This window comes from Pseudophryne corroboree, chromosome 5, assembly GCF_028390025.1.
Source record: "Pseudophryne corroboree isolate aPseCor3 chromosome 5, aPseCor3.hap2, whole genome shotgun sequence".
NCBI classification, from domain to species: Eukaryota; Metazoa; Chordata; class Amphibia; order Anura; family Myobatrachidae; genus Pseudophryne; species Pseudophryne corroboree.
Genome location: NC_086448.1, coordinates 555,349,484 through 555,365,939, shown reverse-complemented (window position 1 = coordinate 555,365,939; position 16,456 = coordinate 555,349,484). Strand labels below are relative to the sequence as shown.

Genomic DNA, 16,456 nt, shown 5'->3' with positions numbered 1-16,456 from the left:
AGTACCCGCGGCTCCGATTTCACAGTCTGGCTGGCTGAGTAGCTCCAAATGCAGCAGTGTGGTCAGCTTAAAAGTCCCCTTTCAGACGGCTCCGTCTATCACTCCATGGATCTTTAGAGATAGCCGTTCATTTGGACAGAGCAGGAAAATGGAAAGCCGCAGCTTCTATTTAGCAAGGAAGCCTAAGCTGGCGGCTCCGGACTCACTGAAGTGAACGGCTCTGTACGGGTTGTGATATCACAAAAAGGTGTTATTAACAAAGTTCTGACGCGTTTCTCGACCGCTGGTCACTGGTTATTTCATCAGAGGATAAGATCTTGGTACATTGTATACCTTAGGATATCATGTGAACTGGCTATTGACTTTTTTTAAAGTAAATGTGATGTCATTACTTTTATGATACTCTAATTTTTAATACTACTTTTAATAAATTGTTAATTTAAAGTAATGTTAAGGAAGAATTTACTTTCTCCCATGCATAACGATAAGATACAAAATGGACATTTTGTAGGTAGTGCTCTTCAACACTCCAAAATAAAAAAATGAAACAGAATTGAATATATCCCATTCAGAACAGGTCACATCTCCAATCTGTCAGATTACAACTGTTATACTTTCCATGCCCCCAATATGCAAACGTCTTGTGCCCTTTCTCAATGGGAAATTGTGACTGACACACAAAAAGGGACACTTGAGAGTCAAGGGGTCAGAACACATTTTCACCTTGCACTCGCTTTTTACAAATATTAGAATTGGCAGGATTGACAATTAAACAGTCTTCTTCAATTTTATTAGGTCCCCGTAGTACAAAATGTAATTTCTGCTTTTTGTTCGGTATGACTTGGCAAGTCCAAAACACACATACCACCAGACCCAACATTAGCTCTGCTGCCATGAGTATTAGGACTTATCTCAGTTTCTTCACTGCAAACAAAATACTGAACTTCCCTTCCATCATTACATACAACCTGAAAAGGTTATTCATTATTTTAACATATATTTATATTTCCATGCTGCCTGAATAAAAATCTAAGGCTTCAATTTCTGAGTTGTGAATTCACCCATGTCTGGTCCTAGTCCATAATAACATACTTGATGCATTAGGTATCTCGTAATAAAAATAGACTTGTGTGTAGACAATCTGAAACACTATTGAAACATAATTAACTGTATACCATCTAAACACCTTACAGTCACTCCTATTGGATAAAGAGAATCTATAATACACATCACTATTTAATATTTAAATAAATACCAATGTATACTGTTTATATACTGTTTTCAACAGTATATAAAAGAATGCTTTGGGGTAATACTAGTATGTGTTTTGGAATTACTAATGTCATGTGGATCAGTCACACAATTTGCTGCATCACTGTCTGCTGGCTTGAGGGCTTCTATGGGTACTTTTGGTGCTACACAGACTACACCCATATGATGTGCTCTATTTTCTTGTAAGCTTTTAAACTAATAACTTCAACACTACAGATGTGGATGATGGAACTTTTTATGTGTCTCCTACCTGCAAATAATAGCCGGATGCAGAATGCTGTATGATAGCTTGGGTAGTTGAGAAGAAAGAAATATGACAGTACTTGTGAAGGGCATGGAGATCTAGAACATTTATGGATCAGTGGCATCATAAAAATGTTGGGAGATGTATGAAACGTCTTTGATTATGTTTCTCTTTCTCCACAGATAAACAGTTCCTTTTAGTGTCACTTCTATTGTGAGTTGCTCTGTGCTTTGGCTAATGAATACTCACAAAGTATAGAAAATACACCACCAGAATACATTAGAAAAATACGTCTGGTGTTGCATACAGATTTTCCACAGTGATTCAGGCCTTGTATGTTATACAATAGCTCTGAAATCCCTCGCTGTTGGTAAGAAGTCCATTGACATCTCTCCTACTCATATTAATGCACAGAAAGACAACAAAAGACAGCGACTTCTAGAAAAGGATAATGGACATTTTACCACGCAAAAGAATAATCACGAAGCCTATATTTTCTGGATTAAGAGTACCAGTTGTTAATCAAAGATACATAATTATGTTTGTTTTCTGGGTCTGTTTAGGGAAGTTTTTCTTAGGTATTTTCAGGGATAAAATGGTGGGTGTGGAAAAGCTTGCCGAGATCACAGCTCCTGACATTGCCTGGTCATTTCTCATCTCTGTCAAGAACACAAAACCTACGTGAGAAGCTTTCCAAATGTTTCCAAAATGGCCGAATGATGCAATATGAAAGTGAGAAAGCTGATGTGGCGAAGCTGGATTACCAGGCAAGCATTGTGTCATCTAGCCAGATACTGCAGCACAGATGGTGGAAAGTAGATATAATGCCATGCTCTATTATTGGTTATACTATGTCTGACTGCTGTTGCCTATTCTTATTTTAGGAATGTTTATAGCTTTCACTGTGAAAAGATAAATAATATTAATTTTGTTCCGCTTAAGAAAAACCGAGCAGATTTTCACAAAATATTCCCAAAAAAAGCAATAATATTCAAAGTTGTCAGTCCCATCAGTTGACAATGTAATGCATTCACTTACATTTGCGAGGCCTTTGGTACTTCTCATGTGAGGAGAAAGTCCGTAAGACAAAGCCTGACAGATAATAAGGCATCCCAATGTACCAACCATGATGTCACGGGTTCTAAGACATTTGGCCACTGGCAAATAATGTAACACCACAAAAGTAATAATTTTCAGCTACGCCTCATATTTAAAGGGCAAAATGTACTTTTATATTATGATCAATGCATAGGCACGCTGAACATATAATAGGGTACCCACATCTCTCTCTCTCTCTCTCTGTATATATATATATATATATATATATATATATACAACGATTGTGCGTTTTCCGTAAAAACAGTGAACTGATCATTCATACTTTCTCATGCTGAGGAATAAGTATTTAATCTAATGATTGAAAACATCATGTATAACAGACAATCAGAAATGAATGTATCGCTCATATGACATATGTGATGTTGTGATTCATGTTATAAAAGTATACATGTTTTTTAATAAATGATTTTATAATTATATAAGTATATCTGTGGTGGTAAAGCTCCCCAAGAGAACTTTTGTTTTTGTCCATATATATATATATATATATATATTTATATTCCAAAGAAGTCCAGCAATCGATAAATACATATAATTGATTAGGTGCACAGTCCAACCACGGATGTCAAGTGTCCACAATTCATGATTCAAGTGTCCACGATTGAAGGGACGGCACTTCTGTGTGTATAACACCGTCTTCAGGACAGTAAGAAGTGCACAAAAAATGAAACATGCCTATTTCTATATGTAAAACATACTACCTGGTAATTCATTGCAGGTATTCAGTCTCTTCCTTTTATCTCTTCATTACATACTACTGCTATAAAACATATACATTTCAGATCCACACATCAGTACATGGATACATGGAAATAAACTCATACTTTCTCAACACGTCGAAGAACATAAAAGTCAAGAAGACAGATTTTTGTATTACTATTTGTAAAAAAAAAAAAAGGAAAGAGGCGTACATGACTGTATATGTAATGCCACACAATATATCAAATGACCAAGATAAATTTGTATTGGGATTTAATAATACACTATATACCTCCTAGCATTTGAAGTGGGCAAAAACACTGAATACTACACACAAGAATAGACTCTGCACAATACAAGACAGATGTGGATGCTAATATGAATATGGGTGATTATACATATAGGTGACATACAACTTATAGTGATAATTTATAGATCTATAGTATACAGAAAACTGGGAAAAGGGGCATGTGAATGTTGCTTTTTATAGGAACCCTAATAAAAACTGTAAACTGGTTTGGTCCAATAAGAAAGTTGGCAACATTGTACAATAATGTCCAAAGACACCTTGCTGTGCATTAGATGCATGTAAGCACACCAGGCATGGGACTGTATAGATGGGCACTAGTGTACTATAATACCACAATATTGCACTAACCTTGGCTAGAATGTCATTTTTGCATAATACATTCTCTTATCCAATAAACATGCGCTTGCAATGTCCATGTGAGAAGATCAGAGAGTTAAATGTTTTAAAATATAGAAAATAGAAATTGAACTTCTCCCTTGGTATACTCTGAAAACATGATTTTTCAGGGATACAAATGTCAAGAACAAACCTATAAAAGCTAGGACTTTATCTGGAAATAAGGGACAGTTGGCTAGCCCACAGACACACATGTAGTACTTCTTTAGACTATACAGCCCACTCACGTCGTCTCTCATTGTTTGGTTCTGTATTGATTGATCTGCTCAACCCCACTCCCTGATTGTACATGTACAGCACTACAATATATGTGGGAGCTACATAAATACATACATTGTAGTAATAATATGCGTTTATGTAAATAATCAAATAGCATTGTTTCAGATTCAGCAATAATAACCATATTGAGAAAAATAGTGTTGTATAAATATAGATACCACTGTATATACTGTATTCCAATTACCCGCCACCAGTATATATCCCTCATAGCACCTGATGTACTTGTAGCCTGAAATGTAAAAGGGTTCCTGAGCAATTCAAATGAACAACTCATGCAATTAAAATCAAACATTTAAGAATGAATGCTGTTCAAAGACCCATTCAGTAATGGCACCTTAGGAAGGTATTCTTACAGCACCTGAGCAAGATACTACACACTATAAAGAACGAAGGGGAAAAATACTATTTAGTGGATGTCACCAGGATGGATCCACCATGTGTGTATGTGGGGAGAGATGGATAAAATAGATAGGTACTAATTAAGCCGCCTGTGTTCAAACACTAAAACCTGGACTGTCTGACTGCCTGATATAGAGGGAACCCTATTCAATCTGTATGAACATTTTTTTTTATTTTGTAATGATAGTCGTAGCAAACACAAATAAATGACTGCAGACCACACCTTTGAAAATTAATGGAAGACACATACCCTAAAAGAACTGTATTCAGTAAATCTACCTTCTTGCTGATTTTACAGCAACTTACACTGTATTAAATACTGTTTACCTGTTAACATTCCGATTATTACAACACTGCCATAAAACAAATCAGTAATATGAGCTCTAATTAGCAAAGTGTACAGAATTATTTTATGTGGCCATTAAAACACAATGTAGGTTTTCATTATTTTATTACATGGATGTGTGACAAAGGAATCGCATTGTAGAAGCCTACCATCAAGATGCGTTTATCAGGAATGGGCGTTTCAAAGACTTTTAACAGATTTCTGATGAAAAAGAATAATACTCACTAAATCTAAATGCCATTAAAGGAAAGAAGTAGGGATACTGAGAATGTTTAAGGGGGTCACATATCTGTTGTGCTAGCAAACACAGGGGAAAGAGAAGGGGATGCATTTATAAAGTTCCCAATATGTTCACCAGTATTGTACAGTGGGTAACAAAGAAACCACGAGCTGTGACACAACATAAATATATATGCACTGTTGCCAAAGAAGTTAAGGATTGTCTATAGAAATCCTGAAATATAAATGGGAAACCTCATCCAAGCATATTTAATAGAGCCTTATTTTCTTATTACTTCAACTCGTTTCTTAAGAGCTCGGACAGTATACTTGGACATTTCTTTCATTACTTGGAGTGGGAAGCAGGGAGGGGTGAGTGTAAAATACTGTGCCAGCTATTCAGATACAGTACAAAAGCGGGTTTTTTACATAACGGGCGAAACACAAAAGCTATGAGGCATTGAGAGTTTGGAAAGTGCTAACCAACCTGCTTGTTGCATACCAGCCTATTTCATAAGAGGAGATCATTCTGAATTAAGTTTATTTCAAATGTAACTAAAGAACATTCCTGAAAGGAATTTAGGCGGAAGGTGTTGAATAGATCATGCTTGAAGTAACGGACATAATGCATGAATTATATGCAGTTAGATGAAAATTGGCTGGGTGTGTCTATCAACGTAGGCAGTCGTCTTCTCTAAGGAAAGTATTATTTTTACAGTCAGCAAGATCTTCATGCAGATCTTGGATTTAGGTTATTTCTTAAAAGTGTTGGATTGGCTGCACTGTATAGGGATATTTGTAGACTCTACTGTACCTATTATTTCATGTTCTAAAATGAGAGCTTATTTCTTTTATCTAAAGGCTGCTTTACATACTGAGTCTAATAAATAGAATCTACATCAATGACATCAAAAAATACATTACTTAGCTTTAAAGTCTTATGCTGAACAAAAAAAACAAAAAGGAATTCTCCTTCCATTCATTTTGGTTGTAAAATATGAGCGGTTACACAACATTATGTAACCTTCTTTGTGCAGTCTGCCAGCTATTATGTAGTCATATCACCTACTCAGCTGAGTCATTTCTCTAAGAATCTAAAATGGCCGCTCCTCAATAGGCAAAGGAGAAGGTCATTCCGCAGGTCTCATTTCTAAACAGTAAATCATTTCTCTTTAAGCTCTGGTTTTAATAATTTTTCATCTAATTTTTTCCGCAACATCAGAATGATGCAGCCTATTTTTATTCAATATTAATTGTATTCTTGTGTAGCAGTTTTCTTATAGCCGATTCACAGATTCTTTATTCAGAGGTGATGGTAACAATTCAAACTGCATGAATCATCAGGAATACTAATCAGCTCTAAACACTCAGCATTCTAACGTTGTGGTTTCTTCTTGTGAGAACCACAGTGATACAATATATGCCTACCGAACGCTGTGAGCGATTAATGCCAAAACTGTTCCTGTTTGCATGGTTCATTATTAATACAAGACACAGAAATCCAGAACGCTCTGGCATGGAGCCATAAGTAATGGAACCCCAAAGCAAGTGTAAGCATGACTTTATATATCTGTACCTTTCCAGATACTGTATTGTGTATCGAGACTCTGTATAGTGTGGGTGTCAGTGTAGCAAGCTGTTAGTTAAAACATGACATAAAAGTAAAATGTAATGGTCAGTAAAATCAAGACACCATTTATCTGTACAATCATACGCATAAATGTTCAATGATTGTGTTATTGGGCATGGCTGTAAACCCTTTAGTTAGAACCCATGTTTTATACATACTGCTCCTGCTCTAGTTTTGGACATTGAATCAGAAATTCAATCTGTCAGGGGGAAAAAAGCTAGGCTGCGTGTGTACATGTATGCATGGATGCTTGTGAGTATGTGCTTTTTTATTTCTGAAATGTGATCCGAAATTATATTATTTACACTAAATAGTTACCACTGAACTAGCAAATCAACCTCCCGTTACATTGTATAATGTTATAATATAAAACTGACAGTCCCTTTTTAAAAAGTGATAGTAAGCTCTATGATAATCTATTTTCTGCAGGAATTAATCACATTTAGAACTGTTCTGGTCAACATTACTATCATACATATTTATTTACATATAAATCAACTTAGAACATGAAGATCTGTGGTAGTTTTCCCATATAATGCTTGCCAGTTGGTATATACCATATTACAGTATTCTCTATAAAGCATACAGTGTATATAATGCACTCCCATTCTTGCATGGTCATTCTTACCAATGTGCACGGCCAGACTAGAATATGTAGTGAATAAAGGCTGCAGTCTCTAACCCAAAGCCATTTGGAGTTCTTCCACTAACATGCTATTAGCAACATGCACTAACAACTATTCATTAGAATGCACAGAAGTAAATAATGTACAGCCAGCTGTGGATGCTCAGGCAAACACCACGATAGCATGCCCTCTTAGAGAGTGCAGCCAGTTTAGAATGTACAAACTGCTAAATAAGGCTACCAACAATGCAAATAAAAATAATAACCAAAAACCACAATACACTTTATAATATAATCAATTTCCCGTCCATTTAGGTAGGCAGATAACTTTTTATTTAATGACCAATTTTACTAAAATGCCTTTTAAGTTACTGCTTCTGTTATACTCTAAATTGTGTAACTTTTGGCATATGCATCTCCGTCAGCTCCGTCACGTCAGCTTCATGCACACATAAAAGATTATTGGGGACGTTGAATGGGATAGGTTACTCTGAGATTGCTCCTTTTATCATTTCCCGCCTAAATCAAACAAGATCACGTGTTTTATCTTACGACAACAAGAACTTCACATAACTGTCTTTTAGTGCACAAACTGCAGATGTTTTTTGAATTTGCCTCAAAGTCTACTTTGGAACCATGTGATACCATTAGAATTATATCTCGTTGTGTATTCTGAAATCTGCGCACCTCAGATCAACACACCAAACGTCAATAAAATAGTGGTTGAAAAATGGGAATACAATGAAAAGCTTTAAGATAATAAATTATGATAGATTTTACCTTTATAAGACTTGTTTGTGAAGCATAATCTTGAATCCAGGTAAATTAGAGAAAATATTTTGTATATCCCAAACATGGAAAGAACTTTGTAATCCAATTGTTGTGTAGAACCAATGTTTAATCCATATGTTGCTTACAAAATCGCAGTTAAAGAGAATATTTCATTACCATCTTCTCTGGTGAATGGAGGTAACAGATTTTTTTCAACCAAATTCAACCATCATGTCTTGCAACTTTAACAGATCCAGGAAACACTTTGCGTGCTGAAATGATATATTTGTTACCATAAATTCTATGTTGTACTTGGTAATAAAATTTGCTAAATCACTCACAACTTTTCAACTTTATTTCAAATACTGATAAATTTGGTTAATAGCTTTGTGTTGTTCACGTGATAAAGTCTACTCATATGTGAGGTTCTCTGATTTCACACACACACACACACACACACACACACACACACACACACACACACACACACACACACACACACACACTCTTTATGAACTTTTACATTTGACTTTGAACTACACTATGAAAAATGGGAAAATGTAGATTTTACACTAGTACTTACTTGTATTAGCAATTAATACATTACCATTTGTGAGGATATAATGCGTTTAATGTGTTACTTTCCCATTTTTAATCTGCAAAAATGTATAAAATATTAAACAATATGAATTCTGCTAGTTTCAGGAGTCTTTATTATAAAAAAAAATATGAATTTATAACTTTGTGATGAAAACTGGTACAATCGTATTTGGCACAGCCTTGTAGCAAGAGAGCGTTGTTGGAGAAACAATGGCTCATTGATATAAAAGAACTGTAAAGGTCTTCCTGTACTATTATTATTATTATACCCATGGACAGACAAAAAAGATAAAAAGTGGAAGAATACTCATGTAATGTTAAATTGCTCTCTTTCTAAGGAAATCCAAATAATGTAATCACGTGTTTCAAACATATGATGTGACTTTGTTGGTGCCTCATTGAACAAAGACATAAAAAAAATGACAAAACTAATATTACCTATGTATCTCAAACATCCAGATGCAATTGAATCACAGCTGGAAGGCAGAAAATTATTTAGTTATTTTGGGGATAAACATATTTCTTTTTATAATAGTCCACTGTTTTGGACTAAAAATGTGTCCTTTGTCGCTGCATATGGGTTTGTGAATGTAAACTATCCTCTTGTCTAACATCTGGATGAATTGCTTTTATGTGGTCACAAGCATATCCATCGATATCGAAGTATATTGAACCTAATATCTTCATTTAACCGTTTGCATCTTCGCAATTGGAACAATAGAGTTCTAGAGGTAGAACTGGACTGCCCTTCTTTTATGACTAATCTGCATCAACCACTTAGAACAAAGGGAACTATTAGCTCATCACATAATATGGGCAACAAAAGCAGCGCATGTCTGCTTAATATTTAACATATAGGATGCCTCATATGCCAGCTGAGAACTCTATGTTAAAATAGAAAAAAATAAAAAACAAGAATAAATTACATAGATCAGCATACATTTGGCCAGAGCCATAGTATTCTAATATTTTTTTTGTACCACTTAACTGGCATCAAAAGCAGCTTTTCAATAATGCATCACAACCTATGTAATATGTGTAATCATAAAGAAGAATAAGGTATTAGCCTGTTATTTAGTTCAAAAGTATGTCTGAATCTGAAAAACTTTTGAAAACTTTAGAAAGTTTCTGTCACTACTTCATTTCACCTTTTAGATCAAAAATACCAATTAAAAAAAAGATTTTTAGAACATTAAAACATAATTAAATCATAATCCTTTCCTATAAACCTCTAAATGTCTCTAATGTTGACATATCATTCATGAAAAATGCATAATTACAGCATCAGAGTAGTTCAAATCAATTTATGATAAGAATAATGAATGTTTATTAGTTCTTTTAATTCGGATATTATTAGACAAAGTCAATTATCCAGACAGAGCGAGTTAGCTCATTGAGAGTGATTATATCGTTTATATCCTATTCAGATCCATCCCATTATCTACTCCACCTGGAAATAAAGTTTAACTTATAGCTTCCATGTACAGTAAATACACCAGCTACTCCTGTGCGATCCCTGCTTTGCAGAACAAGTAAGATCCACAGCTACGGAGAGCTTCCACTACACCTGACAACTGCCCACCCACGTCCCACCTCACGCACACACATGGTAACTCACCTTTAAAAGAGAAACTTCAGAAGCTCCTTTGTGCCCCTCAGGTACCGATGAGGCTGCGAGGAGTCCCGGGAAGAGGCGAGCCTGGCGAGGCGTGAGAGGGGCTGGCGGCGAGATAGGGATGCAGATAAAGAGTTCTTCAGACTTTTCCTTTTGTTCAAGTTCTCCCAGCAAACAAAGAAGTGCAGCGCTGCAGCAGGTTTCTGGCTCCCACCCTCACCCTCCTCCTCCCTGGCATGGCCGGGGGCACAGCCACTGCCATTTCTTCCACTTTCTCAGCAAACTTTTGCCCCATCTCTATCCAGGCACACTTACACAAACTTGGATGGCAGAGCAATTACTGTAAATCAGCAAGTGGATGATGAGCAGGATCCGGGCTGGAGCGCAAGGATGTTCCTCTTTGTTTGGGTTCCCCTCTTCAGTTTCGTCTACTTCAACTTGATCCTTTTCACGTGCTATATACAATACATATATATATATAAGTTGTAAGTGAGGGAAACGTGGAGGGTGATGCTGATGAAGACATTACAGTAGGTGTATAATACATACAGCCTCTCCCCACTGTCCCGTCCTGACCAGTGCTCTCTCCCCTCCCACAGCCCATTGTCCTTGGACTTAGGTTCAGCAACAAAGGGATGAGCTAGCTAGGCGTTACTCCATCCTACCTGTTGCACTGGAGGCAGAGCAGCAGCAGCACACACTGGAACACCAAAGTCTCCCTCAGTCCTGACGAAGTTTCACTTGTTTCAGAAAACAATTTGGGACCAGAATGGGTAGGATGGCACCTCCCACTAAACACAAAACAGAGAACTCTAGGGTGCTGGACAAGGATGGGTATCCACAGCAACTGGGCATTTGTTTGCAGGGTTCTCTGGTGGAGCTAACTTCAGCTGCATCTTGCCAGTGAGTTACCTGGGACTGATTTTCTGAGGACATGGAGTAAAAGTTGTTTTTCCAGAGTATAGTTGGTAGTTAGCTCCTCATCCTTTTTCTGCTTACTAGCTGCACGTTCCAGCAGTGGAGGGAGGAGGAGGGAGTTCAAAATAAACACACAGGCTTTAAAGGCACAGCCCTAAAACTACAGCTGTCTGGTCCTGTTTTGCTTTTGATCCATCCAAAAAGCAATGTGGTGGTCAGTGTGGTAGGAACAATGAAATGAGACTGCTAGGACTTTGTTCTTTGCTAGAGTTTTATAGACAGCTGTGTGCCCATCCTAACAGCAAGGGCAGCTCTCATCAAAAGTTCGTAGTAACTTTTATAGTAGCAATTTGATGGGATGTGAAATGGCTTTTCACAGAGTAATGTCAAGACAAAACTATAATTGTTATATATATCTGCACATATATTGTTTGTATTTATTTTGTAATGACATAACACCATATTTTCTACAATACAAGTGACAGAGAATAACAATGATGTCACTTACCTGAAATAGCATGTCCCAGATCTTCTTTGTGCTGTGTATATGTGTGATGAAAGCTTTGGGGCAAATTAACAATAATATCACAAGACATCTATGAGTTATTGTCCAGTTTAAGTAGAGGTTCTCTGATCTTACTGTGATGTTTGTGGAGACTTATTAACACTATAATTACTGCAGGTATGAGACTTTAATGGAGATTTAACCCCCAGCACTGAAGGAGTTCATTGTTGCTTGATGTCCTCTCCCTCCCTTTCTCTGGGGCTTTTCCCAGCAGAACAAAGAAACTGTGCTCACAGCTTGGTGTGGAAGTTTAGAACAGGCTGACATACTTAGTAGGACCTAGTTTACAACTTGCAAACTCCGACTCTGTAAAACAAAAGTGTTGGGAATATTTGTAGAAGAGATGAGAAAAATATTAAAATAATCTTAAACCCCTAAACAAAGCACCCTTCCTTACTTGTTCTTCTTGCTTATAGAGGTAATAAATATCTTACACATACAGTACTGTACAGTAGCAGCACCCTGGTCAGTTCTGGAGGGAAAAGTAGAGAGAAACAATGGTGTAGTGCCTTGCAGAAGTGTACTACACTATGCTGTATATGTTTACTGATGAGAACGTGGTATAGGCAGCTTGTTGGGTGGAACGGGACACATCAAGGAGTTTTAGAGAGACAAATATGCCTGCATTGGGTCAAGGTTCCTAAAAGCCAACAAAGACTGAAATATTATTTACTTATCACAATAACAATTCTGTTTGTGTGTTGACATAAATAGCAACATAATAACAATGCAAGGACATTTTGAAAATCAGATTACTGAATTTCCATGCTTCCCTATAGATTTAACAGATTTGCTGATTTGATTAGACTAATTTGCAGTAATTTGATGGTTAAAACACCTACAATGTGCTAGTTATATAATTGAATAAGTGTTGTGATTGGTTTAGTTGGCAAAGAATTGAAAATTTAATGTGCAACATATTCTGAGCTCACATGATGCCAATTTTCTATCTATCTATCTATCTATCTATCTATCTATCTATCTATCTATCTATCTATCTATCTATCTATCTATCTATCTATTATTTGCCTGTCTGCCTGTCTATCTATCTATGATTTTGGATATTTGGTGGTATTCAACCTCTTGGCGATGGGTATATGTAGTGAACCGATACTGACTATCATTTTGCTAGCCTATTTATTGATCTATCTGTCTATCTATCTATCTATCTATCTATCTATCTATCTATCTATCTATCTATCTATCTTCTAAATAGTCTATAGGTGCATACACACTTAGCGATATTGTAAACAATATTGCTAATTTTCCCCCCTCCTGAGCAATATCGTTTTCTATATCGCCCAGTGTGTATGCAGCTGTCAACAGCCGATGCGTGGCCCTTCGGGTCATTAATGACCCTCAGTGTCTGCCATACATGCAGCACAATTTGGAATCATCATCCAGAACTGCATGTACAGCCCGGCCGCGGCATGATGTCTCCTTGCAATATCATTAGCGATATCGCACAGTGTGTATGCCTGCTGTCAGGCATCCCTAGCCAGGAGGGGACATACTAGGCGATCTGTCTTCTAAACAAAAAATACACTCCCATTGTTCATGTATTGTAGAGTATATACTGTACAACGCATATATGGCAACATATATATGGCATATATTTAGATAAAAGGTGGCTACAATCAGGGGTGCTGAGAGGGGAGGGGCAGGTGCTAATAACAAGGGACCAGGTATATTGGAGGGGCCAGGCGGAGGCCATGCCACCTGCTGTGTGGGTGACAAATGTTCCCCGTGCAGTGTTTTGCATTTAATTTTTTTCAGAGGGGGCACGGCCACAACTCTTGGATTTTGCCCACACACCCTAAGTACCTTGGCAGCTTGAATGACTTTGACCCTTTGCATCTTCTTTACACATTCAAGCCTTATAAAAGGCTGTAATTGTTAAATAGTATATATATATATATATATATATATATATATCCTATATATACATACGTACGTACACAGAGCAGAGTGCTATCCTGCAGCAGACAGAGGTGTGCTGAAGAGATGAAGGTAAGCTGTTACTGTGAGGGAATAGTGTTTCCACAGCATGACCTCTTGCTGAAGCCTGACACCAGTCCCTACAGAGAGAGAGAGAGAGAGAGAGAGAGAGAGAGAGAGAGGCATAGGTGGAATAAATAGTTTTGAGTTTAGTGGTACTTAGATATAAATGTAATGACCCAGTAGTATCCTAGTCTTTGGAACTTGACTGAGCCATGCTCATGTTTCTCATCCTCACTACTTACATGTATATGATCCATTGTAAGATGACTACCATCAATCAGTATCTCTGAATTAACAAGTAACCAGCTCTCTGACGTACAGAAACAGTACAGTTACTGAATTAAAGTGCCATTCTGCAGGTCCACAACACAATTTTTTTTTCAGGATTTCATATACCATGTATTTGTTTGCCAAGTTGTTGGCAGTAGTTTCCATAATATGATTGGTGGAGCTGGGAAGATTGGGAAATTCCCTGCTCAGTGTCGGCTAGCCGTAGCCATATGAATGCTTTGTGCTCACACACTCAGAAATTAATTTTGAAAGGCAAGATTATTTAAATGAGATTCAGAGAGGTGAGAAAACTCTGATGGAGGGGAGAAGGGGCAGTGTCAGACTGGGGTAAGAAGGGCCCAACGGGGTAATGCAGGGGTAGGGGCCCATTCTTAAGGGTGTGGCCAGGCAATAGTGGAGGTATGGCCAACCACCACAGAGGCCCAGCTAACCGTAAGAGAGTGTATGGGCTGGGCCCATAGTCCTGTCCAGTATACGGTAACATATGTATAATGTATAATTAAAGTGCACTAGGATACAGTCTGGAGCCTAATCCCTGGAGGAGGAGGTGGGCCCACAGGCAGTGGGGCCCACCGGTGGTTTCCCCTGTTCCCCTGAGGGCTAGGCCGGCCCTTAGAAGGGTTCAGCTTAGTAGGGGCCCCAGAGTATTCCCATCTCTGCAAAAGGATTTGTTTTCAGTATAGGCAGTGGAGACCAAACCTTGGTATACATTTGATACCCTAAAGGTGTAGTTTATATGGGAATCTGATATTTAGATGCAGTTTGATGAATATAACAAAAACATTAAACACCTAAAAAGGACACATGTACTAAAGACAGCACTGTGCCCTCACTGCAATTTTTTATTGTAGGCTAGTTGCTGAGCCCAGTATTGCCACTTGGTGTCTTTGTTTTTGTGTGCGGTTTGTGTTTTTTCTCTCTTTATTTTTCTTGCTGCCTTCCTCCCTTTCCCTTCCCACCCCCTCCCTTTTGTTTCTCTCTCACTGTATCTCTACGGGCGCTATCAAATTAGCCTCAATGGGGTATATGCAATTGCGGTCGAATTGCTGAAAATGTCGAAAAACGGGGCATTTTCGACAAAAAAAAAATTGACAATGCAATACAGTACTTTTCGTCAAAAAAACTGACTTTTCAGATTTGACTTTTTCAAATTCGACAGTTCACAAATTCGACATGTCTGCAATAGTAAAAATGCGGCTTTTCGACAAAAGTATATTCAATTGAAAAATGTTGATTCGACAACAGTGCTTTTCGACAGTAAATTCGTCCATTTCATTCTGCCTCACTTTGCTGGCGGAATCTAATAAAAAAAATGTAAAACATGTTTTTATGTGTTTTTTTTATTGCTAATAGCATATCTATTTATATTAGAAGGGATTAGGTACTTGGTTTGTTTATTAGGATTTTCAACTATTATTTATATATTTTTTTAAATAATATATATATTTTTTTAACTGACTAAAATTGAGAGAGCATGGTTTTCAGTGGGAAGGGGTGGGAATGGGTTAAAATTCTGAAAAAAAATGCGTGGGGTCCCCCCTCCTAAGCATAACCAGCCTCGGGCTCTTTGAACCGGTCCTGGTTGTAAAAATACGGGGGGGAAATGGACAGGGGATCCCCCGTATTTTTAGAACCAGCACCGGGCTCTGCGTCCGGTCCTGGTGCAAAAAATACGGGGGACAAAAAGCGTAGGTGTCCCCCGTATTTTTTGAACCAACACCGGGCTCCACTAGCTGGGGAGATAATGCCACAGCCGGGGGACACTTTTATACCGGTCCCTGCGGCTGTGGCATTAAATACCCAACTAGTCAACCCTGGCGGGGGACCCTGGAGGAGTGGGGACCCCTTAAATCAAGGTCCCCCCTCCAGCCACCCAAGAGCCAGGGGTGAAGTCCGAGGCTGTCCCCCTTATCCAAGGGCTTCGGATTGGGGGCTGATAGCCATAGTGTAAAAATGAAAGAATATTGGTTTTTGCAGAAGAACTACAAGTCCCAGCAAGCCTCTAACGCAAGCTGGTACTTGGAGAACCACAAGTACCAGCATGCGGGGGGGAAACAGGCCCACTGGTACCTGTAGTTCTTCTGCAAAAAAAATACCCAAATAAAAACAGGACACGCACACCGTGAAAGTACAACTTTATTACACACATGCCGACAC

At 37.8% G+C, this 16,456-nt stretch overlaps 1 long non-coding RNA gene across 4 annotated transcripts in view; it reads right to left on the bottom strand.

Moving 5' to 3' along the window:
• The window catches only part of LOC134928029 (uncharacterized), a 495,002-nt gene extending 483,181 nt beyond the window's left edge, over positions 1–11,821 (bottom strand). The window contains exons 1-3 of one of the 4 annotated variants that reach the window (XR_010177813.1): positions 11,190–11,814; positions 10,528–10,979; positions 8,319–8,581 (exon numbers count right to left, since the gene is read on the bottom strand). This is a non-coding gene — a long non-coding RNA (uncharacterized LOC134928029). Of the gene's footprint in view, positions 1–8,318; positions 8,582–10,527 lie in introns of all 4 variants that reach the window. The other 3 variants (XR_010177815.1, XR_010177812.1, XR_010177814.1) reach the window with 3 other exon arrangements.
• Between the last annotated feature and the right edge of the window lie 4,635 nt (positions 11,822–16,456).